The 27,161-nt window shown below is 43.2% G+C and overlaps 1 protein-coding gene across 8 annotated transcripts in view; it reads right to left on the bottom strand.

Moving 5' to 3' along the window:
• Window positions 1-27,161, bottom strand: part of grid2 (glutamate receptor, ionotropic, delta 2) — a 491,233-nt gene that overhangs the window by 245,987 nt on the left and 218,085 nt on the right. The window contains exon 1 of one of the 8 annotated variants that reach the window (XM_061816591.1): window positions 4,780-4,796. The exons of the other annotated variants lie outside the window; for them this stretch is intronic. The gene's annotated coding sequence lies outside the window, so the exon portion shown is untranslated. Of the gene's footprint in view, window positions 1-4,779; window positions 4,797-27,161 lie in introns of those variants that run through there. 8 annotated transcript variants of the gene reach the window in all.

Raw genomic sequence — 27,161 nt, 5'->3', positions numbered from 1 at the left:
TATACGCATTCACCGCCCCAGAAAAAAACAAAAAAACAAAAACCGGTGAGATAAATCTACCAGGCCACTGCAGCCAGACCTGTGCCATCACTTCTCCGGTCATCATCCACACTACTCTGGCATCGGCCCGCTTGTGGTTTTATGTTCTCCTAACAAGAATGAATGGGCTCCGTAGCCAGAAAAACATATTGCATATTGCCACCCCGTGTGTTTTTGTCCATTGTGTACGACGAGTCCACGGTGCGCAGCCATTTGACAGATGGCGGACTCCTTGCTAAGAAGGAGAGAGGAGCAAGGGGACTGATGTGTTTCAAGCCCAAACGTGACAGCGGTATCTGTTCAAAGTACTCAGCGAGGCCCCGCTGCTGTCACTTGTAACGGAATGAGCAAATGTTTACAGCCAATCACACAGCATGACAACATTTATACACACATACGCACAAGCTTTGTGCTGTTTTTTGGTCCCCCTCTGTAGTTCGATAATCACCCATTTGCATCGTCGCTGTTGTTGGTTTTGGCTGAAATTACGCAACAATCTATTTGCTTTGAGTCGACCGTCAAAAACTGTTGCCCAGTCTGCTCCCCGTGGCCTTTTCTCCACTGCCTGTAAAAGCCTTCATTTTTGTTCTCTTTTTGTGCGGTAAACTGTATCAGCATAGACTGATAGGGCAAAGTATATTCCTGAAAATCTACGGATTTGGATCATATCAGTCATCACGCTGCCTGGAAAACCCATCATGCTGTTTTTAAAAATTTGCTTTTCCATATGAACCGCACCGACACAGAATAGGGCAAATAATTTTCCGCTTTCAGAAAAGCTCATGAAAAGCTCCATTTTTACACCGAAGTTAAAAATGAACCCTTTCCTGCATTATCCCCGTAAGTTTGATTTGTAAACTGCATTGAAACAGAATAGACAATGGACAAGGCGGCTATTTTACACCGTATGAGGTAAATTCAGAAGGTCATTTTACACACTGGCTGCAAAAAGGCAGAATTTATTTTCCTTCTTTTATGTGTGCATCTGTTTTGTGTTGACCAGTGATTCCCAAACAGTGTCCTGGGGTAACATTAGTGTGCCGTGAGCGCTCTTCAGGTGTGCCGTGGGAAGTTATCCAATTTTATATAATTGCTAAAAAAAAAAAAAAACATTTATTCCTAGAAATAATGTATCTTTATTCATCTACTTATGGCAGTGAGGCGCAATGAGACAGACAGAAGAAAAAAATCGTCTTCTATTAGATGGCAGGAAGTACATACAGTAATTAATCGATCCATTTTTGGTGACATTTACTTTTGCTGGTGTGCCGTGGGATTTTTAAGTGTAAAATATGAGCCTTGGCTCTATAAAGGTTGGAAATCGATGGTGTAGACGTCGGCGGTATAGAATCAGGGATGGAGTCGGCTCGAATATTTGGGCCTTCCGAAGCGGCTTTCATTTATTCCCTGTAAAAGTCGCCATTTCCGCTTCATTTTTTTTTTTTTTTTTACTTCCCTTTCCATGAAAGCAGTATGGATGGGTGGTGAAGGGTCGAGGGGGGTACATCGTTTTTATTTTCTACCTTTGGAGAAAATATCAGAAGCTCCCTTTACACTGGCTGTTGACATTGTTCCACCTAGAGTAAGTGGCGTTTCTATTCAAACACCACTTACAGATACCGACTAGGTGGAACAAGACAACCTGGCAATAGTCTACCTTGGGAATTTGTGCCAGAAAGCTCTTTTTCATTACTTTCTGTACCCTTTTTTTTTTTTTTTTTGGTCTCCATTTCATGTTGCTGTTCTGTGCAAAGGGTAGCGACGTGGTTTGGACTGATGATGTTGAAGCGACTATTTTCTGGTCTGAAGCACCTTTATTCCATTACTCGGAAAGGCCATCATATGCCACATTTTTCCCATATGGCTTGAAAGTGACATGGAAGGGAGGATAAAGTAGACATTTACTGCCTCTAACAGCCAAAAATGTTCAGCTTTTTTCCCATGTGGCTGCATAACAGACGAGCGTTCAATAGTATGTCTGCAGCTAATTGATTCTACAATGCTGGGAACCGTCCATCCATCCATCCATTTTCTTAGCCCCTTATGGCCCCGTCACACCATGGCGTTCTGTTCAGCGTTCTATAACGTAAGAGGAAACTTTGGTAGTCGCCGGGATAGCGCCAGAAGAGCGTTGTTTGAACGCTAGTGAACGTCAACGATCGCTGGGAATCGGCGGAGAACGCCGGCCCGGAAAAAAAAGTTTTGAACATGCACAAAAGTTCTCACCGAGACCATAATTTTAAACGCTGCAGAACGTTCAAGAACGTTCGTGGAACATTTTACTAAGGTTCGCCGCATATGGGTATATAAACCGATGCTTTGCATTCTTACTTGCGGCGCTAGTTGCTGAAGTCCGCACCCCACCTTTTTTTCGTCTAGGCAGCATGATGCTGACTATTCAAACTCACGAGAACAACTGAAGTGAGTATGAAATTTCCAATGTTTTCGTTCCCGTTCCACTGTAAAAATTACACGCCAGCAAAACTGTCGTTATCCACCCGTTTAGTCACACGCTCAACACGCTCGTCTAACGTTGACAAATCGCTCGTTGCGCGCCAGTGACACGTTAGCAGACGCTAATGGTATCTTATTTGGTCAATGTTACACGCTTCTCGTGTGTTAGACACACGTTAATCACATGCCAGATGTGTCATCCTCATTTGAGAACGCTGAAAAATAGAACGATTGAAATGTTCAGAGAACGTTGACCAGAACGTCATGGTGTGACGGGGGCCATTATCTGCACGAGGGTCGCAGGAGCGCTGGAGCCTATCCCAGATGTCAAGGGGCAAGGAGGCGGGTTACACCCTGAACTGGTTGCCAGCCAATCGGCAACAGCCACACTCACAATCACACCAAAAAACTAATTAATTTTCTGGCATTTTTCAGCGTCTCTGTGTCAGATTATGCCCGGGAACAGCGTTAGACAGGGTCCCACGCTACTACGTGTGTTGGTGTGTACTTATGTATTACGCAGAATATCATTGCCAGTCATAATAATAACAAAAAAACAAACAAAAACAACCTGGCACCACTTTGGTGTTTGTTTGTATCCAACGGTGCGCAGACGATGACATCTCCAAACAAAATTCTTCCCCGAGTGTTGTTTTTTTGTGGCGGAGCAAAAGCCCAAATCCGAAAGACATTTCGTGTCTCATTGTTGAAGCACACCACGCACAACAAAAGGGAGGCGTGGGCAGATGCTAACCACCGAGCGGAGTACTTAAAGCGTGCAAAATACATTAGTGGTTTCAGCAGGAGTGTTGACAAATGTACATTATGTACAGTGTGCGGCGTTCGTGTGGCTGTGTCTGGGCTTCGGGACGGGCTGTGAGGAGCTGAAAGAAAAATGTCCCTTGCGTAACCATTTCGTTGTTATGTAGGTTTTTAGCAAAGACTTTTTGGGGGCCGATTCGGGTTTGTGCTGACATCTTACAGTAAATATAGAAGTTACGCGTCCAACTCTGCGTTTAACAAGGAAAACACTTGTGAGTCACAGCCGCCCTCCACATAAAAACATCAATGCGGGATATTTGCGGAGGCGGCTGGAGTAGCCAAATAATGTCCTCAAATAAGACTACTGCTACTTTACAAGAATAAGACTCAAGTAAAAGTAAAAAATCGTCCTCCAAATAATGACTTGAGTAAGAGTAAGAAAGCAATCAGTGGGGGAAAAAAAAAACTTGAAACGTAACTCATGAGCAACTTGATTGATTTTTTTTTTTTTTTTTTAATCAGAGCATGAATGGAAAATAAACCATCCATGTATTTTCTGTACTGCTTATCCTCACCAAGCTTATCCATGCTACCTTCAGGCGAGGGCAAATAACTTAAAACAAAATGAAAAAAACATGAATTTAAAATAAATGAAGGGAAATTCACTTCAAAGAAATGGTCTGGTACTACAACGTTTCTACCGAAGCAGCAAAATACTCGAGGCTCAACAGGCAGATGACAAACACACGAACAAGGCTGCAGTGGATCGGCACACAATTTTGACCAAGGTAAATAACACTTTTCCACCATTAATGTGACTTACAATTTGGGAGGGGATATAAAAAATGAAGAACTGGAATAAACTCGTATGTGATTGACTTGGACAAGATGTTTAACATGCAGTTGTTTATTTTTTACCGACACTCAGCCCTCTCCTTTTCATGTCGGTTCCACTTTTAGCTAGCATAAAGTTAGTTTTAGGAGGCAGATTACAAATCTGAAATTTAGGACAATCGGCAGCAAGGATTAGGCGTCATTGTTCCAATACTTTTAGAGCGGAATGTGTGCGACATCATATGATACATTCTTCATCACTGTTAGGCATCGCAGCATTAGAAAACACATTATCACAATTTGTATCATGACATTTTGCCTACTATAACGATAGTATTGCAACGTATTGGAAATATATACCTCCCCCTCGCCAAAAATAAGCATTAAAAGTACATAACGTAAAGAAGAATAAAAATGATGTGTATTGCACCACACACACCAAGATACAGGACGTTTTCATTCAGTAGAATTTGGGGGCTGCAAATCCGGCAGATAGTTTTTCTTTTTGAATCCTGAATTTTCCTTTGTTACTAGACAATATTTTTCCAAGGAGGCATTTCGTAACCTGAATTTTTCACGAGAAGAGACTTTTTGTAAGTTGAGGTGCCGCTGTAATGTGTTGCCTATTGGCAAAGGCAATACATCACAGCTTCAGAAGGTTTTCTGAAAATTAGTTTTGGTACTGGTTACCATTTTATGATGTCATGACGGAAACTGCACGATGGAGCAGCTGGAAAGCGTTGGCCTCACTGTTCTGAGGTCCCGGGTTCAATCCCGGACCCGCCTGTGTGGTGTTTGCATGTTCCCCCCGTGCCAGCGTGGCTTTTCTCAGAGCGCTCCTGTTTCCTACCACATCACAAAAACATGCAACAATAATTGGACTCTCTAAATTGCCTCTAGGTGTGATTGCGAGTGCGGCTGTTTGTCTCTCTCGATGTGCCCTGCGATTGGCTGGCAATCAGTTCAGGGTGTACCCTGCTTCCTGCCCAATGACAGCTGGGTTGGCTCCAGCACTCCTGCGACCCTTGTGAGGATAAGCGGCTAAGATAATGAATGGATGGACAGATGGATAGATGACGGAAACTGCACAAAAATGCGTTAAACGGCAAATGTAACATGCCAAGTGTTGTTCATGATTGTGATTGGTCTCTTTCTTCAAATAGACTGTATTGATGTTCTCAGAGTTGTGGGGGGGGGGGTAGAGGGGCTAGAGGTATTATCATCATTTGTGTGTGTGTGTGTGTTTTTTTTTCTTTTTCCGATAAAAAAAGTTCCTCAGATAATTGTTTTAAGAATTGCATGGCAGGCGAGACATAAACGCTCTCTGTGGCCCACAGGCAAGATATTTTCCACCCCCGCAAAAAAACGAAAGCACGAGCATCTCGAGCAACATCACTACTATTACCGGGCAGGAAGCAACCCGACGGAAAAAAAAAACCGGGTATGAAGTGGCGGTTAGAGCAACTAACTGCTACGGAGGCACTAATGATGTCGCCGCTCAATCAGGCCGCCGTTTTCACAGGTTTATCTTTTGATGGATGTGTGGAGACAACAGCAACAAACGTCAATCGGAGGCAAAGCGCTCGCACACGCTGATGACATCAACAGCTTCAAGCACCGAGCGGCTGACAAAAGAGCAATTTGTTGTTGTTTTTTCAATGAAATTGAAGTTGATGTGTTTCCTAAAAGAGTGATTGCATTAATGAGCCTGTTTACGTGATCTCTAATGGACTTCCACGCAAAGAATAAATGCATGAAAAAGAGAAAGTTGACTGAAAATATATTTCTGCTGAATGATCCCCTCTGGCAGAACAAATTTGACAGACATTATTTGCATACTGTTTAAAATGAACAAAAACGATATTCGAAAATAGCTCCTGTAGAAACTATGGGAATGGGATGATTTTATCGAAGTTTATGTGTTGTGTAAATTATTAGAACATGTGGCAATAAAGTGTTTTTAAGTTTCCTAGTCAACAAATAACTTTGTATTGACTGTGGACAAAAAGAACATCATTCGTTTTTTTTCCACAGAATTCAGACGGAATTGAAAATTGACAAATGGACCACCAGTAACCACTAGGGTAGTCACATACGTACATGTATTAAAAAAAAAAAAAATTACATATTTTTCCAACAATATGCCTCTTCCCAAAGCCCTAACTTCCTTTTCCCAATGTGAAATGCTATGATGAGATGGTTCCCCTTCGGTATAAATGGGACAGCAGGTGCCATATTGTAATTTACTATATTAATTTACTAAAAGAATGTATCACTATATATTCTATTAGTTTTTAGACAACTTTTCACACGGGGAAGTTTGAAATGCTATCGCCCATTGAAATATGTTGCCCATTAAAACAGCAGCATTTAACGAACCACGCAACAAGTTTCTCAGCTTCGACCCGGTCTTAAATAGGCTCCTCCCTTTTTAGTAGTCATACCAATAATCTCATTTCAAGAGTTGCACAAGAGGTCGACTGCTGGGCCCATCTGAACTCTGTTGTCGAACTACTGAAGCATGCGAACAATCTGTCTCGTGAATCCGACGGGAAGTCTCATCGGGTCTTGGAAATGAGTCAAAATGAGCTTACATCGTGTGGAGATGACATCTTCAACCCAAAAGGTGACCTTTCCGATCGATTGAAGTGGTTGCGTGCACACGCGTTATTATTTTTACAGACTTTTCTCTGGTTTTAAACACCAGTTTCACTTCATATACAGCAAATGAAAAATGCTCAGTTCAGCTTAAAAAAAAAAAAAAACAGCTCATAGTTGCGGAAATTGCGGCAATCATGCACAGCCAAAGTCAATCCTGCCTTTACTTCATTCCAGCACCTCCATTCCGGTTTCTTCTGAAAACTCCAATGATGGTGGGCTATTGGAGCGGTTGCTTGGCATATTGCCCTGACGATATTAATGGTAAACATCGAGGCCTGAATCGTGTCACTTTCGATGAGTCGCTTGATTTGCAAACACGGCCAGAGGGTGCGTTGTCGCTGGAAGTTGTTGCGGCGGTGTAGAACTTCACACTTTCTCCCATCAAAGTGGGCCGTGTTACGAAATGACGCAGCCTTGTTTACGCGGCACGGCCGTCGACGAATTGCAGAGGAGACGCAACACTTGTCAGCGATAACAAGCTCACACTTTTTTTTAAGGACACGTTATCAGTTATATGGTGTCTTTTCCACATGGCATGCTGCAGCTTCTTCCTATGTTCCAGATCGGCACTCACAGAATGCCAATGGAGAATACTGCGGTCCAAAGTTTTGCGCTAGCTATGCTACAGGTGTCAAACTCGTGGTTTCAGGGTCAAATCCAGTTCACAACATCATTTTATGTGGCCCGCAACAGCAAATCATGCGTGTCAACTTTACGTTTCTTCCTAAAATATCATCCATCAATCCATCCATTATCTACCGCTTTTCTGGGTCGGGTCACGAGGGAAATAGCTTCAGCAGGGATACCCAGACTTCCCTTTCCCCAGCCACTTCTTCCAGCTCTTCCGGGGGGATCCCGAGGCGTTCCCAAGCCAGCCGAGAGACATAGTCTCTCCAGCGTGTCCGGGATCGTCCTTTCTTTCGTCTCTTTCCGGTAGGACATCCCTGGAACACCTCACGAGGGAGGCGTCCAGGAGGCATCCGAATCAGATCCCCCAGCCACCTCATCTGGGTCCTCTCAATGCGGAGGAGCAGCTGCTCGACACTGAGCCCCTCCCGCACGACCGAGCTTTTCACCCGTTCTCTAAGGGAGAACCCGGAAACCCTGCGGGGGAAACTCATTTCGGCCGCTTGTATTCGGGATCTTGTTCTTTCGGTCGTGACACACAGCTCATGCCGATAGGTAAGGGTAGGAACGTAGATTGTAAACTAAAATATCAGAATTACAAATTGTCAAATATTTTTTAAAAACTCAGACATTGCAAGTATTTTTTTGTGTGTGAAAAAGCTCCCTTAAAAAGAAGACCAATTGAAGAAACGTTTTATTGGCTTTTGTTATCCATCAATTTTTCATGTGTTTATGTAAGAATTTGAGGTGATCATACATTGATATGGATTCTCAGTCTTAACAGCCGTCCGATGGAAACCAGAACTACGAAGTGGAAGTGGCCTGGGCCAAAAATGGGTTTGACACCCCTGCACTCTAAACCATTTTTGGGTGTTTTTATCCCGTTAGAAGACTCTTGCCAGCCCAGAGCATTTCCCACCTTTAATCTGAAATCATCTTACCTCGATTCCAGATGTAGAAAATACATTAGACAGTATATTCATGTTAAATTCGGATTAGTTTCCCCCGTTTTTCTCGTTTTCCTAACCGCTTTCTTCCTCATCCCTATTCCACTTGTTTTGCCTGATGCTTTTTCCGTGTCACACTTGCAACTCCAAGTGTTTTGCTCTCCTCCCACACCGTAGCACCTGTCTGCTCCCCTCCCCAAAAGCTCCTCTCCGCTCAGTGTCGGGGGCGGCGGTGGGGTTGGAGTCCCAGACAGATGCTGAGGTTTAATTCTTTAATTTGCCTGGCTGTCAGCCCCCCTTCACCCTCTTTGATAGTTGTACACTTCGTCCCATCCAAAGACACCGTGATCCAATTTGGGGCCCGCTGGCACCCGCTTCGACAAACAGGACAGCATGTGTGTATGTGTGTGTGTGTGTGTGACACCGTGGCCATGTGTGCCGTTTGCTTCCAGTGTAAGTGTGTTATCTTTATCACAGCATGTCTGTGTTGTCGAGAGGCAGGGTGGTCAAAGACACCAAACAAGGAGAGACTTCATTTGTCGGGAACTCCCCCCCCCCCCCCCACCAGTGTTCTTTTAGCACTGACCCGATCCAGCAGATGGGGCTATTCCTTCAATACAATGTTGAATTCAGATTTAAAATAGAACTATTTGGGGTTTTTTTTAATCACAATGGAAAACCGTTCCTGGGTGTCTTATGAAATGACTTGGTCAGAATTCCACACTTTATACACTCTATTTCTCGTCTTGTTGAAATTTGCCGGGCCAAAGACCTCTGGGTGAGGGCGGATTTTGTTATGATGATGATTACATGGGGATGGGGGGGGTGGAGATAGAGAACATTAAAAACTTTATCCACAAGTGCATGTCACTATCAGTGGATAAAGCCAATTAAAAGCAATCCACCAAAAGCCACTGCAGCTCTGCTTACCTTTTGTTTTCACCCCTTTGAGTCAAGACTGCAAATGAATAGCATTGAATAGAATATGTGCAAGGCCCCCACCTGCTAATTTAAACGCTACTCCGCAGACCGGCTCACTTGCAGAAAAACAAACAATAACAAAATATGTACCGTAATTCCTGGCCTACAGAGCGCACCTAGTTATAAGCCTCACCCAGTACATTTGTAAAGGAAATACCATTTGGTACATACATAGGCCGCAGCTGTGTAAAAGCCGCAAAATCCCAAATTGAAACATGACATATTCACAAAGAAAGATGGTACACAGATAGTTTAACGCTAACGTTAGCGGTGCGCTAACATGAGGGTAAAAAAAAAACATGCTGGTAAAAATCCCTGAGAAACAGCAGTAACACGCTAGCGCAGCGCTAAGAGCGCCGGACCGGTAAAAGTCACTCCCTCGCCACATATATTCCACCGGTCTCACTCTTGCGGCTGATAGAAAAAATGCACAAATTAGCCGCATCACCACATAAACCGCAGGGTTGAAAGTGTGTGAAAAAAAGTCACAGTTTATAAGATGGAAATTACGGCACTGGTTTGCTAAATTTTTTAAACTGACAAAATGAGACAGTCAAACGGACAATTACAAAATGAACACACTCACAAGGAGCTCCTGTTGGTCACCACTCACAACCAGACACACAAAGTTGACGCCAATTCCTGACGTCACAGGCAACCGTCCAACAGATAAAAACTACAGTACGCAGTAATTACACTTTGTAAAACCAGTTTCATCCTTTACGACGCCATTTGCAACGGTGGTGCTTTTTGTGGAGTTGAACCTTTGAATGGCATTTCAGAGGTGGGGGGGGGGAGACTTAACATACATATCGCACAATATTCTACACGATCAAAGAAATTTGTCACAAAATATGTTTCAATCGGTGACTAGTGATTAATCTTGCCCATCTCTACATAATGCATCCACTATTATGAAGACTGAATTGTGTATGAATTGCCGCATCAGTGGGGACAATTACGTTTATGACGCTGTTGTGTTGGAATGTGATGGGACTATGACTCAAATCTTTTCCCCCAGACGCCTTTTGTCAAGCACACAAAGTGAGTCGGGCATGTCAGCGTAATGCTTTTTACTTGTTTGTTCTTGTTGTTTACCTTCTTTCTAGAATTTTAATTGGAGATGGATTGCTGTTTCCGCTTTTGGAAGCTGACATAAAAATGGTCACGCGGAATCAACGGAAACAAAAATGCGTGGAACAAAAATGGTTTCATCTCATAGGACCACCAACCCCCCCCAAGAAAACATTATATAAAAACTCTCACAATAACAATATTGAACTAAATCATTTAGAGGGCTAAAGTTGAAGGCAGTGCATTGGTGCACACAGTACAGCCTCCATTTTGGTCCCATTTCAAGACAGCTTATCTGTACCAGACGAGTTAATGAGGCGAAAGCAAACTCTGGCCTCGGCTGCATTTTAATCAGATATGAGTTATAAAAAAATGGATGTACTCACGACACTGACGCAGAATAAGAATACAAAGTTGACCTGACAATTTTCAGCCTGTGAAGGTACAACTGGTAGCTGGGACAACACTGAGAAGTTTTGACACCCTGTTGGGCTGAAAGGAATTGTTGCTGTGCCACACATATTTTATAGGTCATACCAGAGGCTGATATGAAGCCTATAATTTCTTGGCTAATGCGCAGTTACAATATGAAAACTTTGTTACTATTATGCGTACAAGGCACAGGTAAATCAACGATGTTTAAGTCACATGCACCAATTTTCAGGTAACCCATGGTCACCCATGGCAAACAGGGACCAGACAAAGTACGACTCCAAAACCCTTAGATGACTACAAAAATTGGTTCTTGGTTTCCCATGCCCGGACGCGGGTCATCGGGGCCCCACTTGGAAGCTAGGCCTGGAGGTGGGGCTCGAAGGAGAGCGCCTGGTGGCCGGGCCTGCACCCATGGGGCTCGGCCAGGCACAGCCTGAAAGAGTAACATGGGTCCCCCTTCCCATGGGCTCACCACCTGTGAGAGGGGCCATAGGGGTCGGGTACGAAGTGAGTTGGGCGGTGGCCAAAGGCGGGGATCTTGGCGATCCCATCCCCGGTGACAGAAACTAGCTCTAGGGACATGGCCACGGATGCCTCCCTGGTGAGGTGTTCCGGGCGTGTCCCACCGGAAAGAGAACCCGAGGATGACCCGGGACACGCTGGAGAGACTATGTCTGTCGGCTGGCTTGGGAACGCCTCGGGAACCCTCTGGAAGAGCTGGAAGAAGTGGCCGGGGAAAGGGAAGTCTGGGTTTTCCTGCTGAAGCTACTTCCCCCGTGACCCGACCAGGGAAAGCGGTAGATAATGGATGGATGGAATTTTGCCCAATGACAACCCAAACTCCTTTTATACCGCCACCATTTTCCAGCTTACTGTTCTGCACGAACGACGACAGAGAGCGTGGGTACAATGTCGACTTGGCAATTTCTCACTCACACCCATTTAACACACTATGTTGTGTCGAAAGTGCTTGACACTATTTAACAGGTACCAAATGCAGACACTGATGTAATTTCACAAGGCACAGATGGAAAAAATGCTGAATCTTCGAGTAAAAAGAGGCTCATGAAGAGAAGAAGGTCGTCCCTATTAAAGGTCTGTAATGTATGTCGCAATTCAAGCAACTTGATGAACACAAAAAAATGATTTACACATTTAAAAGTGCCGGATGCAACACTTAAAAACGCATCTTTTCACACGTATCTTGCAGTCCCAAGTCTGATCTTCTCGGGAGTTAAAATGTGTAAAGAAGCATTTCTGTCCTTTAGCTGAACAGAAGTGAGAGGAGTTATCCTTACAGCTTCCTATAATTGCTGTTTGCTAAACACATTTTCCAATTTGCTCTAATTGGAGCGGTGCGGAATTGAATTAACTTCCGAGCTAACGTGCTTCCGGATGATTCAATTTCGGAGCGATCAATCAGCCGGTGTCAATCAGTGACGATGAGAGATTGCAATAGCTCATTCATAGCGTAAGACCAGAGGAAAAAATAAAGTAAACTTTGTTTTTTTTTAATAGTAACTGACCCCAGCGACAGGCAACAATATAACAAACGCAGGTCACAGTAGCATTCAAATTCCAACATACACAAATTTGTGAACAACAAACAATTTAGCCTTCGATTCACCCAATACATTTTTCAAAACAAAATAATTTAGGGGGTGCATGTGGGGAGTTTGCATGTCCTCCCATGTGTTGACATTCCAAAAATATGCATGTTATGCCCGCCTTGCTCAATACAACCTAATGGCAACTTATCTTAACAAGTAGTAGTATTATGTAGTTTTACATGTAGCCATGTGTAAGCCATCACCGCAGTGCCCGGCCATCTTTATGGTCATTGAAGATTCAAAAATGTTTCATAGATGTGAATGCTTGTTTATGAGATACTCAAGCCCACAGGTGTTAAACACAAGGCCGAGGGGCCCAAGTTGCCCTTCTTCTTTTCCTTTCGGCTTGTCCCGATTAGGGGTCGCCACAGCGTGTCATCTTTTTCTATCTAACCCTATCTCGTACATCCTCCTCTCCAACATGTCATGTCGTCCCTCACAACATCCATCAACCTTTTCTTTGGTTTTCCTCTCTCTCTCGCTCGCTCTTTTCCTGACAGCTCCATCCTCAGCACCCTTCTACCAATATGCTCACTCTCTCACCTCTGGACATCTCCAAACCATCCAAGTTTGCTCTCTCGGATCTTGTCTCCAAAACATCCAACTTTGGCTGTTCCTCTCATCAGCTCATTTCTAATCCTATCCAACCTGTTCACTCCGAGCGAGAACCTCAACATCTTCATTTCTGACACCTCCCAGTTCTGCTTCGTGTCATCTCTTCAGTGCCACCGTCTCTAATCCCTACATCATGGCTGGCCTCACCACTGTTTTAGAAACTTTGCCCTAAATCCTGGTGAAGACTCTTCTGTCGCATAGAAGACCAGACACCTTCCGCCAACTGTTCCGTCGCAATTGGACCAGTTTCTGCACTTCCTTACCACACTCACCATTGCTCTGTATTGTTGACCCCAAGTATTTGAAGTCGTCCACCTTCGCCATCTCTTCTCTCACTCTCATTCACGCACATGGCATCGCCCTGACATCATTTTATGTGCCCCCCAAAGAGCAAATCATCTCCATCTTCTTTATGTTTTTTTCCTAAAATCTGTCCCAAAGTTGCAAATTATCTATACTTTTAATAACCTGTGATTGCAAGATATTTTTTTTTTGTTACAAAATCACATTTTAAAATAAATGGAACAACTTGAAGACTTTTTTTTCCCTTGACTTCCTCTTTGAAAACTAACCATCCAGTGTTTTCTTCTGTACAGAAGGCGATTTAGCCTTCCATTAACCCGACATTATGAGTATTTCTTCAGGTTGGATTTTTCCACAACTTTCTCTTTGGTCTGACCATAATCCACCCTTTCTAACACTCAACAGATGTTGCTCCATAAGCTTCTTCCACACCAACTCGAGAAGTATAACACAGGCACTGAATATTAACGATGTGAAAAATTCTCACTTCATTGATTGTCTTATCAGTTAAAACACAAGCGCCTTAATTAGAAAACAAAAACCTCAACACAGATGACTGCGCGGAGATGGTTGGCGCAGATTGGACGGCGTGGCACGAGTCCACCTTTTCTGCAAGCTCATCATAACCCAAGTGTCCGTCGGACGTGGGGCGTACGACTGCTGATGATTGTCTGAAAATTAAGACTCGACTGGAAGGCTCGGGTTAATTTACAGTCAATCGGGCATTTGCATGAATAATGGCGGTGATCTTCAAAAACATAGAAACAACTGATGCATTTCACATTAATGGTTTTAATTATAAGATACATTCATAATTGTGTTATATCACTTGAAGCATCGCGGCGCCATTAATTATCATGCATGTATCTCTCAATGCCGCGTGATTAGAATGTGGCTGAGTTCGCCTTATCTTTGTGCGACATTCTATCAAAAGTCCTTCGGGGAATACGCGATATTCAATTGAAAACGGATGCGTCCTTCCTCCTCAATGATCCCGCATGATTTAAAAAAATAAAATGAGATAAAATGGGACAGCGCTGTTGTTCTTCTGCAACCACGCACATTTCTTAGAAGCATAAAGAGAGAAAAACAAGAACACCCATTGACTCTTATCTCCATTCCCGAACAGTGCAGAATCTCCGGACTTCAAAGAGATTTGGCGAACTGTGCAACGTTCAACGTTTCATATTGGATTTGCCACACGATTTGTTTCACGTCCATTAGTACAATTTCACCTTGGTAAATAAAATAGACGCCTCCCCTTCCCCTATCGAGGAAAAAAAAGGCAAGTGGCTAATTGCAGTATTATTTTTGATGCGCAGATATTAGAGTTCATCTCTGAAAACTTTTGAACTCGCTGAACCAAAACAGGAGCACATAAAGTACGGAAATGAACAAATTCGCTGGAGTCTTACTGCTTCTTGAACACGTTAAAATGTTTGTATTTTACTTTAATGATGATTATCAGTGAGCTTTAATTCATTTTCCGTACCGCTCATCCTCACTAGGGCTGTGAGCATGCTGGAGCCAATACCAGCTATCTTTGGGTGAGAGATGGGGTACACCCCTGAACCGGTTGCCAGCCCGTTCTTCAAGTATAAAACACCCTTAATAGACTGGTTGTAACAGCTCAGTATTTGAGGGATGTTTATAATGTTTATAAATGGCATTTTCTAAATTGTGAATAAACAGTACCACGAATTACAATCCCAAAACACTTCAATATCATCATCAAAGTAGATGACAACATTAGCCTTGAAGATAATTGGCTTAAATCCCATTTGATTTTGCAAAAAAAAAAAAAAAAAACATCCATCGATCCATTTTCTTTGCCGCTTATCCTGACAAGGGTCACGGGGAGTGCTGGAGCCCATCCCAGCTGTCAACAGGCAGGAGGCGGGGCACAGCCTGAACTGGTTGGCAGCCAATCGCAGGGTACATCGAAACAAACAGCCACACTCACAATCACACCTAGGGGCAATTTAATGTCGAATGTTTTTGGGATGTGGGAGGAAACCGGAGTGCCCAGAGGAAACCCACGCAGGTACAGGGAGAACATGCAAACTGCCCACAGGGGGGTATTGAACCCAGGACCTCAGAACTGTGAGGCCAACGCTTTCCAGCTGCGCCACCGTGCCACTTGCAAAAAAAAAAAAAACATACAAACGAAAATGTGTAGGTTGCAGAACAAAAACATAAAACAGTAACTTCGGCAAACAACCCAGGCTAAACTTAGCTACTCCAAAGATTTCAGACTCTCTGCAACACACTTTGTTCCACAAATGACTTATTATATAGTTTATTGCCAACATATGCTTACCAGAGTACCACACATACAAAGACAACCTTTGGATCTTCGATGAAATCCACAGATTCATTCTCGTAGCGACGCAAACATGTTCAGGATGTGGGCGGTACACTCTCAAGAGACAAACCAGTAAGTTGTCCCGTCAGGTTCAAGCTGAGCCGTTTCCGCCACCTCCCTCGACCAACTTTAGCTGGCGAGTTGGCGCGTCTTTGTCACGATCTGAGCTCCCTTTCTCCTCCCATTTTCCATCATCTCTCCCTTGCTCGAAGAATCGCGACGAGCGCGAGTGGAAGCCGAGCCGAGCCGACCACCTCCGGTTCCGACAATGCAGTCTTTCCCCAGCGGTTGCCTTCTCGCACCCCGCTGCGTAATTTCCACCCATCTCCCACTCCCGTCATCCACCGAGTTCTCTTTTCTCCAATTCAACTCAACAATGACAAAACAACACGATAGGGGATCAGTAGTTGAAAGTGCCAGTGGTTTTCTTTGAAATCTACCCAAAAGAAACCCTTTGAATCACTGCTGACAGCATTTGCCTTGAGCCGCAAAGCAACAGAGGACATCACGTTGCGTGCTCACATCCACCAATCACTGTTTTGTTTTTTTTTTTTACTCCCTTCATCTTCCGCTCTTGCGTTTATCGCAGCCGTGCGGCCTCGCTCGTCCCTCTGCGGTGGCGCCCCCTTATGTAACTACATCTTTCTCGAAATGTCAGCCAACATACCCTTGAGCAAAGCCATTTCACACAATATGCTCTAATTGTAGCACTAATGGTTGTGCTGGGTCGCCTCGAGCCATGCGGTTTTGTGCGGGGGTGTGGATTTGTCCTTATATTCCGATATAACTTACTCGTGCGCACGTGTGCAGTAACCTATAATGTGCAGAATAAAAATTCAATGATCGTACTAGCTATAAATCTTGAAGTTTTCATACATTTGGTTGCATTTGACTTGGAATACATTTAAGTTGAATATGGGTAGCACGGCGGAAAGCAGTTAGCACATGTTGAGAGGTGGCCGGTTTCAATCCCTCCTCAAGTTGTCCTGTGTGGAGTTCCACATTCTTCGCGTGCTTGCTTCGGGTTTCTCCGCGCATTTCAGCTTCCTCTCACCTCACAAAACCATGCGCATAAGGTTAATTTAAGACTTTGCAAAAGTCCATAGGTTGCAACGATTGTGTGCCCTGCGATTGGCTGGCGAACGGTCCAAGGTGTACCCTGCCTCTCATCCAAAGTCGGTTGGAATAGTCCCACAATTTCTCGCTAGCTTACCCACAAACACGCACACCACACAACACAAGGGACTTGTTGTTTTTAAACCAATGTTTATGAAACTGCTCTGAAATGTAATTCAATTTCAAACAAAACTGAACATTGTTTTTCCAAATTGTTGACTGTGTTTGAGCTAAAAAAAAAAATGTCTTTAAAAGGCCTTTTGAGGTTCCACTTTATTGGGCTGTACTGCTTGGTAGTAATCAGGCCTAAATGTCATCAACTGCCAAGGGTCATTTCAGTCGCGTGCCTGTGACTAATGTTTGTACAGCAAGCGCCGTGGCAGCACATTTGTATTGTTAATGACCAGTTTTAATGGGATCCAAGTTCTCTGGGACACATCCATAAATGATCCTGAAGTGGGGAAAAGACCAATACTTAACAACTGTGTTAGGATGAATTAAACAGGCCTTAATTGTGAAAACTATAAGTAGGTCGGTACATTACCTAAGGTGGGAAAGGGGCAGCGTGTAATGCTTGGTAGACAGAATAATCAGGAGGTAGTTTCGGGATATTGGCAGAGATGGATAAGGATGGATGTTTGGATAAGTACGTAGCCACGGAGGTAGACAGGTTAGTGGGTCGGATACTCGGTAAGCAGATAGGAGGTTGGTACACCATGATACGTCTACAAATACCGACAAATTCAAATAAATAATACCTTCAGGACAAAGTCTCTGACGTGACCTCACTCCTCTGTGTTAAGCACGTGAAATGGATGACTGCAGGGAATGGACAGGTGCTTTCAAGAGTCTCGGGAGACGGGGGTGGGGGGGGGGCAATAAGAATAAAAAATTCCTGCTTGGAGGCCGGTAAGTGATTGTGTGATGCGTATTTTGTATTTTGTGTGTTGACTTTCGAATGAGAGTAAATGTGGCAGCCAGAGGACAGAAAGTTACATCAAGTCACATGACAGACAGGAACCTTGATGGTTAAATGCCAACAATGCTGGTAAAACAATACCCCCCCCAAAGGATTTACACAGAAATAGAAATATATATGAAACGTCAAACATTTGCAGCCAATTTCTTAACATGAAGTAACATTCTACATTATTGATAACGAGAAGTACGTTTCTTTCGGCTTGTCCCGTTAGAGATCCCCACAGTGTGACATAGATGAACGGTCAGAATATTTGTTTGGCACAGTTTTTACGCCGGACGCCCTTCCTGACGCAATCCCTCTTGGAGAGTAGAGGCTCCAGTGAGATACAAACTCACGAACCCTGGTTTACCGAACTGATGCTCTAATCCAGTGGTTCCCAAAGCCAACCTGGGCCCGGACCCCCAGTGAGTCGTTCCAAAAGCTCCCAGACCCTCAACCTCAACTTTCGCCAATAATGTAGTACTGGACACAGCTATGCCATTCTGGTCCAAAGAAATACTCAATTTTAGTGGCTCACGTGCTCTTGCTTTTTATTTTTGCACAATAACTCAAAACGTGGTTCAACACTGGAAAGGGCAATTCTCACATCATGATTAGCCTCTGGACGATTTGGTTTTTTCATCTTCACATCACGGACCCCCCGGAAAGACGTTTTTCCACCCCCTGGGGGTCGGTGGACCCCACTTTGGGAACCACTGCTCTAATCACTGAGCTACGGGTTGTTAATTAAGAATTTGAAAAAGCTGAATAAATAGTAAAATGAACATACAGTGAGGCTGTTTTGGGAAAAAAAGGCCAAATAAAAAGTGAAAGAGCACATTAAGAGGAATTTAGGGGTTGAATTCAACATGTAACTGCAATAAAATCGATGGCCGACTGAGATCGATGTCAACGTTCTAGCTATGGAGAAAGTGAGAGGGAACAAATTTGTCTCTCTCTCGAGGGATCAGCTCCAAACCCTTCTTGCTCTTGCACATTATTACTGCGGATCAACTACCCCCCCAACGCCCAACTCCATCTCCACCACCTATCCTCTCTCCTCCATCGGGAACTCACTCGAGAAGTAATTCCCTCTCCCAGAAGCAGTGATGGGAATTTAACAAAGCTAATGAAATAGTAAAAGGCAGTGTTAGAGTCCATACTGTAGCATAGAGTGCAGGTGCTTTGTACACAGCGTACAATGGAAAAGTAAAACACGGCCGAGGCACCTTAGTGCAGCCTTTGACAAAGAGCAAAATACATGAGGCGCAATCGTCCATCGATCTTCACTTGAACGCACCGAGGCTATTTAAACAACTCCATTTCATGGTGATGTGACCACTGCTTACCACGCTACACAAATGTATACACGACCATCTGGAATGGAGAAGGGGAATGTGTTGAGGAAGCGTACCAACTTTAGATTGGTTTCAATTGGAAATGGTCCCAAGATAGCAGACAGGGGCACTTTTTTTGCGTGGCACTGTTTTGTCTTCACCAAACAGTGAAGTCCCGTTTTCTTCTACGCTTGTGTCATTAAATGTGACAAAAGTGTCAGGAAAAGCCTACTAGAACTGCTAAGCGTTGTTTGGGGTTAATCAGAAGCACTTTGACTGCGCAAATGTTTTGAAATGAATAATCTTGGGCTCTCATTTTCAAGTTTCACAGGAAAAAAATGCAATGTGCAAATTTTGTCCATTCTGTGTCCGTATTGTCAACTTTAAAGGGAATGGAAGGACCGCAATGCTCCTTTTTGCTAATATTATACATTTTTTTTTGCTGAATACGAATCTTAAATCTGTCATGAAGGAAAAATTTTTAGTTTTCGATTATCTACAACAAATGATCACGCATTGCTGTATCCACTGGAAAAGGACTGAAACGTCATGGAAAAAGCCGATCAGGGGCGCAACATAGGACGTTATGACAACGATACGGATCCCGTAGGAATACGCTGTAAGAACGTCGATAATCCGAGCGATGAACATTATTCTGAAGGGTCCCACGGTGAAGAGTACGAGCTTTATGAAGGTGTTATAGGTTATCAATTTGAGCCAGTTCGATAGCACACACGTCGGAATTCAGACAAAGTAGCTGGCCACGAAGAAGCTGACACAGCAGACAGACCCATCGTGGAGGATTTGCCTCGTGTTGGAAATATTGACTGGTAACCGTTTGTTAAGTTCCTTTTAGGTTTAGTTAGTCATAAACTGATAAATTGTCAAGGCTTTGATATCCTGAATGTATATATGAAGTTTTTGGTCTTGTTTTGAAATTACGTGTATTTAGTGATTTGGTACGCGGCAACTACTTTGCGTGTAAAATGCTTATTGCACCAAAACACACAGAAGCCGATAACGTAGTCTAAGTTGGTATATTTTCACAAATAAGGGATAATATATTAAAAACAATAAAATAAAAATAAGAATAAATCATTTTTGCAGATTGGTTTTGCCTTACAATCATTGAGGAATTCTCAAAACCTAATGTTTTTTTTTTCCCGGGGTGGATACAAAAGACTCCCATCTTATCGTTCCAGAACAGCCCATACCAGAATTTGTGACGTCAAAGGTCCGCCCACAAAATGAGTCGTTTTGCAGGTAAGAGAAACTAGGTCAAAGTTTGCAGACTTTAACTCATAAACACTTATATTTTTTGGTAAAAATATCGAACAGGATATGCATTTTATGGAATAGTTGAACATATATTTTCATCTAGGTAAGATAATTTGCATTAGAAATTAGATATTCCATACACTTTAACAGGCTATCGCTGTTGTGATGGAAATGCTAGTTTGAACCACACCATTTGGTTGAAATGTTGTTTTTGTCCACCATGCACATGTTCCACTAACCAAGACCACGTGTTACAGTTCATTGAAACTGCTTAAATTGATTTCAAAAAAGAACTCCAATTTTCCTCACATTATATAAGATATTATCTCATCTAAAATACAAAAAAAAAGAAAGCAAAAAAAAACACACTTTACCTGTTATTAGCAGAAAAAAAATAAAACAAGGCCTTCAAAGTCCCGAGGAGGGGGACGAGCAAAATAGTCTGCCATCACTTCTTTAAACGTTTCTCTGAAGCTGTGGATATAACAGGAAAGCAAAACAAAGACAAAACACAAATGTGATACTCCCAAAGATGGTTTCTGTGGAACTATCATGGATAGCCCGCTTCCTATCCTAGGCATTAGTCCAAAAAAAAAAAAAAAAAACCACTAAACATGCCCATCTAATCCCATTTGCTGATATTGTGCAGTTTTCTGTTCCCAAACTACAACACCATAAGGATAAGCGCTTCATTCTATCACCATCTGACAGGACGCATATAGACAACACTCGCACTAATGAATTGCGTAGAGATCTCAGTTCATCTAAAATGATATTTGGTGATAGAAATGGAGCACACAACACACCGGCCATCAGACAAACAACAATTTGCTCTCACATTCGCACCTACACATAATTTTTTGTCTCCGACGTGTTCTTTTTTTTTTTTTTTTTTTCTGGAATGTGGAAAGAAGTCAGAGTACCAGGAAAAAACAAAACCATCATGTACATTTAAACTCCACAAATGACCTTTGAACCTCAAAAGTCTGAAATGTGAAGGGGTCGCCCTAAGCATACGATTGCTCAACTGAGTGTGTGTGGACATTTGCACCTACTCCAACCTCTTTGCACACACACACACACACACACCACACACACACACACACACACACACACACTTCCACCACCCAAGCTCCTCGCGTCGTTTACTCCATTTTATTCTGTTTTTCTCCTCTCTCAGTCCTGTTTATCACCATAGTAACTGCTGGTAAAGATTCTCTGACCAAACGTCCTCTGGCGCGAACACACACAAACGCGCATAAAAATAAAAGAGTGCACGCATTTAATAGGTGATCCAGCGCAGATTATTCCGGCCAGTGCGAAAGTGGAAAATACCATCTTTCTTTTCTGATGTTCCCCTTTTGGCATTTAAATTGCGGCTCGGAGGGAAAATGAACGAGAGTAACCGTACTGCAAATAATTTCCCTGGAAGGCCGTTGAAAAGTTCAGTCAAATCAACTCGTCTTTGTTCGCTAACAAACACAGCAAGTCTTATTTTGAAAATGTTATGCATAACATTTAATGGGGGGGGGGGTGGGGGGTAGAGCACCGCATAAGCGGTCAATGTTCCTGTCGTGGCTATTTTAGCAATTTCCCGATGCACTGAGCCACGGTATGATGGGTAAATATGTGGAAGCGAGGCCAGTCGATTTATCTAATGGTGCCATCTAAGTACAGTAAGGCTAATGAGGATTTGGTTAAATGGGGCAGAATGGGTCCGTCAGCTTTAATGGAGGCAAGAGATACAGTGGATGGAAACAGTGGAGGGGGGGGGGGGCAGTCATAATATTTCAAAAGGTACAATGGGGAACATTGCGGTTTATGGCACACCACATTTCCTCTCGTACTGTAGTTGCTGTCCCGTCTGACCGATTATTTCCCGAGTGTGTCGCCCACTGAAGACAGGTCGAAAAACAAGGGCTGCCTTTCATTTTGTAACTTCATTTGATGATAACTTTGTCAGTTCATCACTCACAAATGGACATTGCAGATTTAACTTGAGCCCATTCGAAATGGACAAAACAGCACCGCACAAGTACATTGCCTTCTTCTTTTCCTTTCGGCTTGTCCCGTTAAGGGTCGCCACAGCGTGTCATCTTTTTCCATCCAAGCCCATCTCCTGCATCTTCCTCTCTAACACCCACTGTCCTCTTGTCCTCCCTCGCCAGATACATCAACCTTTTGTTTGGTCTTCCTCTCGCTCTTTTGCCTGGCAGCTCCATCCTCAGACTCTCTCGCCTCTGAACATGTCCGAACCATCGAAGTCTGCTCTCTCTAACCTTGTCTCCAAAACATCCAACTTTGGCTGTTCCTCTAATGAGCTCATTTCTAATCCTATCCAACCTGCTCACTCCAAGCAGGAACCTCAACATCTTCATTTCTGCTTCCTGTCGTCTCTTCATTGCCACCGTCTCTAATCCGTACATGGTGGCCGGCCTCACCGCTGTTTTATAAACTTTGCCCTTCATCCTAGCGGAGACTCTTCTGTCACATAGAACACCAGACACCTTCCGCCAACTGTTCCACCTCGCATGGACCCGTTTCATCACTTCTTTACCATACTCTCCATTGCTCTGCATTGTTGACCAAGTATTTGAAGTCATCCACCCTCGCCATCACTTCCCCCTGGAGTTTCACTCTTCCCCCTCCCCCCCTCTCATTGATGCACATGTATTCTGTTTGACTTGGGCTAATCTTCATTCCTCTCCTTTTCAGTGCGTACCTCCATCTTTCTAATTGTTCCTCCACCTGGTCCCTGCGTTCACTGCAGATCACAATATTGTACTCACACAGTATTTCGTTTGATGCAGTATAAATTAAATCAAACAATTATTTTTAAACTTATTGAATGTATTCATTAACAAGGCATCAATATAAAAAGCTAAATGCTACAACTGTAGTAAAATAGAGTACATGTGACGCAAATGTAGAGTTTAAAATGAAACAAAAATGACAGGTGAGGCAAAGTTACAAAAGCAGCGGCAACTTAAAAGTGGATGCACACAATATTGTGGAGGAAAGAACCACAAGTCAGACTTCATTGGAAAATTACGCCTCATCCTCAAAACTATATGATGATGGCGTTCATCTTGTCTTCCTTTTTCAAGATGATCATTTGTGTGACCAAAAGAAATCTAAAAACCAAAAGGTAAGCCGATCTAGAACACTGAGCATGCAACACGTTTCCAGCATACCCGAAGACCCCACGTAGTTTTTATGCCTCAATAGGTGCTGCTATTTTGATAAACATTGAAGTTGAAACGGGCCAAGCGGCTAACTGCTGCGTGAATAATAGCATTTGTAAACCGAGATAAGATGAGAAAATGCGAAAAAAGAAAAAAAAAACCCGAACCAGCTTCCTCTTCAATTGTTTATTAATTAACGCCTTGTCTTGAAGTTGAAGGAGGGAAGGTCATCCGCAATCACACCATAGCACCCGGACACATTCGTCCTTTATCACTACCCAACAGTCACCATCCTCCCCTCGTGAATTCTTAATGTTCTCCCCACATCGGTTCACGGAAGTGTCATGGAGTGCACAGAACAAGAAGTAGAGCAGACATCGGGAATGACGGGAACTGCAAGGACATATTTGACGACGATCACTTGGAGCAAGGCGCTAATGAAAGCGGTGGTCAGAAGTTGCTGTGTTGACAAAAAGGTTTCCTCTGTGATTGGCTGGCAACCATTCCAGGGTGTAGGCACCCACATAACCCTCATTAAATGCAAGACAAAGCTTCAACAGAGGATTGAACATCTTCCGAACCCTTATGACTCAATGTAATATTTCAGCGATGCACCAAAATGACAATTCACGGCTGAAATCAAAAGGCGCAAATGAGAAAACCAAAGACGAAAACTGGACCGCGGAAATAAAATAGTAATGCCAATTTGGGGTAAAATGACCCAAGACTGACTTTTTGTATTTCCTGTATCAACAACTATTGCTGTGGAAGTGATGCTAATTTCCCCACTGTGGTACTAATAACATGAATATTTATGATATGAATGTACTTTTGAACTTGCGGGCCCTGTTCTCAAGTGACTAATTCATTTCCCCAACCCTCCAGGCCTGCGTAGCTGTGAAATGTGAAGTGTTCTTGGGTCGCATTGTCTCTCGACACAATTAATTGTTGACACTTGTTCATTTGTCAGCTGTGATTGTCTTCAAAGTTGACTACTCTTCACGTTACCACAGTTCAAACCGCACCTCTTTGGCAAGTGAAGCTTATTTTGGTGTTTTGCGGCTACATGCCAAGATAGCTTAGCAATTAGCATGACTTCTTCGCTATTCCCCAATTAATTACTCCTCCTCAGTCCTTTGCGATAATGCCGCTTGTCAGAAGTGTAGCTTATTCCCTGCCAACAAGGTGAAAATAAGTGATGTAAATGCATTAAAACTGGACGCGAAGCACACTTTCGCCTCTGTAAATGGGCGTCGTTAGCTTGCTAGCTTTAGCTTGTAAGCAGGTGGGGCATGATCTCATGCAACAGGGATTCCCCAAAGACCTTTGAACATGAAATTATATTACCTAAGGGGAGTTTGACAGCTTTTTGATACGACAGTCATGGAAATGATGGATGAGTATAAATCCTTAATCAAAGAATGCTGTGAGAAATTTATGACATGGTTCAAAGTGAAAACTATCCGTCCATTTTCTATAGAATTAGCCTTTGTTGGGATGAATTCCAGAAAGTGGAAACCCTAGACTGGTCACAACAACCCAATTGCAGGGCACCTGTAGACAAACAAGCCTTCACGCTCACATTCAAATCTAGAGACAGATGAGGTTAGACTGGAATCCCCTTGGACGATGATGTTCGCAAATGACATTGTGATCTGCAGTGAAAACAGGGGGTAGGCGGAAGGAGAAATAGAAAGATGGCGGTACGCACTGGAAAGGAGAGGAATGAAGATTAGCCGAAGTTAAACAGAATATGTGTGTATGAATGTGAGGGGCAGAGGACGAAGAGTGAAGCTCCAGGGAGAAGAGATGGCGAGGGTGGATGACTTCAAATACTCGGGTCAACAATACAGCGCAATGGAGAGTGTGGTAAGGAAGTGAAGAAACTGGTCCAAGTGGGATGGAATAGTTGGCGGAAGGTGTCCGGTGTTCTATGTGACAGAAGAGTCTCCACTAGGATGAAGGGCGAAGTTTGTGAAACAGTGGTGAGGCCAGCCATGATGGATTGGTACCGAAGAAACAACAGGAAGCAGAACTGGAGGTAGCAGAAATGGATAGGATTAGAAATGAGCTCATTCGAGGGACAGCCAAAGTTGGACGTTTTGGAGACAAGGTGAGAGAGAGCACAGTTTGATGGTTTGGACATGTCCAGAGGCGAGAGAGTTGAAGGGTGCTGAGGACGAAGAGAAAAAGAGCAAGAGGAAGACCAAAGAAAATGTTGATGGATGTGGTGAGGGAGGACATGAGGACAGTCGGGTGTTAGAGAGGAAGATGCACGAGATAGGCTGAGATGACACGCTGTGGCGACCCCTAACGGGACAAGCCGAAAGGAAAAGAAGAAGATTCAAATCTGCAGACAATTAAAAAAAAATTGTTGTGCAAAAAAAAAAAAAAAAAAAAAAAAAAATAATCAATTCCACTCAGCTTTTTTCTTCACTTTCAATTAAATCAATCCATTTGTAGTATGTAGTATTTGTTTAGCATTGTGGCATAAGAATGGGTGAAGTGAGGGAGAGCAAAGTCAAAAGACAAACAAAATCCTGAGTCTCAGACTGTTTCTTCAGGCAGATATTTTTCTTGCAGCAAGCACAGTCGCACCACTGTATTGTTGTTTGGACAGCGTTTTATCTGTCGGAGTAGCAACGGGGTTTTCTTATTTACGTTCCGAGTTTGTGTGTTTGCACTGTGACAGTGAGCGGCAGCACAGTGTGCTCCGTTTATTTGCTTAACACGAGAGGCGTTCAGGAGCTCTTGTGTGTGTAAAAAAAGCAATTTGGAATGACTGCAGGCTCCCACACACAACCACATGAACACACCTGATCAACGAAGGGCCAGGGTCTACAAATAGGACCATATTTTCAACTATTTAACAGGGTTATTACATGGTATTATCATCATTTATCATAACTGTCAGCGTTTATAGCAAACAACACTGTTCTCGAACAAGATCATTTTAAATGCAACCTGGGATCAAGTGTCGGCACCGAAGGAAAAACGCCGGTTCAAAAGGTGACCAATTATCTTGTGTTGCTCATTCTGTTCCTCACCGGCCTTAAACCCGATTATTAATTACGACAAAGCGGTTGGATTTGTTTGCGTGCAGCTTTCAATTCTACACTTTGCGATGAAACCAAAAACCTGGCTTTTTTTTTTTTTTTTTTTTAATTTTCAAAGACACAACATACAGGAATAATTAAAATAATAGACGCTGTTGAAAATTGCTGATTATTTACAGTGTGTCAATCCGTCTATCCAATTTTCCTAACGCATGCAGACCGTTGGGGAGTCAGAGCCTCTCCTAGCCAAGTTTGCTCGAGAGACTGGGCTGACGAGTCGCCAGCCAATCGTACTCATTAATCACATCTTGAAGCCATATCGGCCAAAAGTGGGTGCTCCACTTGGAACAGGCGCTGTTGATTCAGAGTCAAGTTGAACAACATACAACGCACAATTCCCCATCGCAACATTATTCTCCTCAATATGTAACTATGACAAGGAAACCGGAGTTCAGAACTCTCAGCGACTACACTGGTCAATGTGAAATTTATTGTCGAAAATGTTTGAGCTCAGGGGTGTC

The sequence above is a fragment of the Syngnathoides biaculeatus genome, chromosome 4 (genome assembly GCF_019802595.1).
Source record: "Syngnathoides biaculeatus isolate LvHL_M chromosome 4, ASM1980259v1, whole genome shotgun sequence".
Lineage (NCBI taxonomy): Eukaryota > Metazoa > Chordata > Actinopteri > Syngnathiformes > Syngnathidae > Syngnathoides > Syngnathoides biaculeatus.
This window is presented reverse-complemented; position numbering and strand designations above follow the sequence as displayed.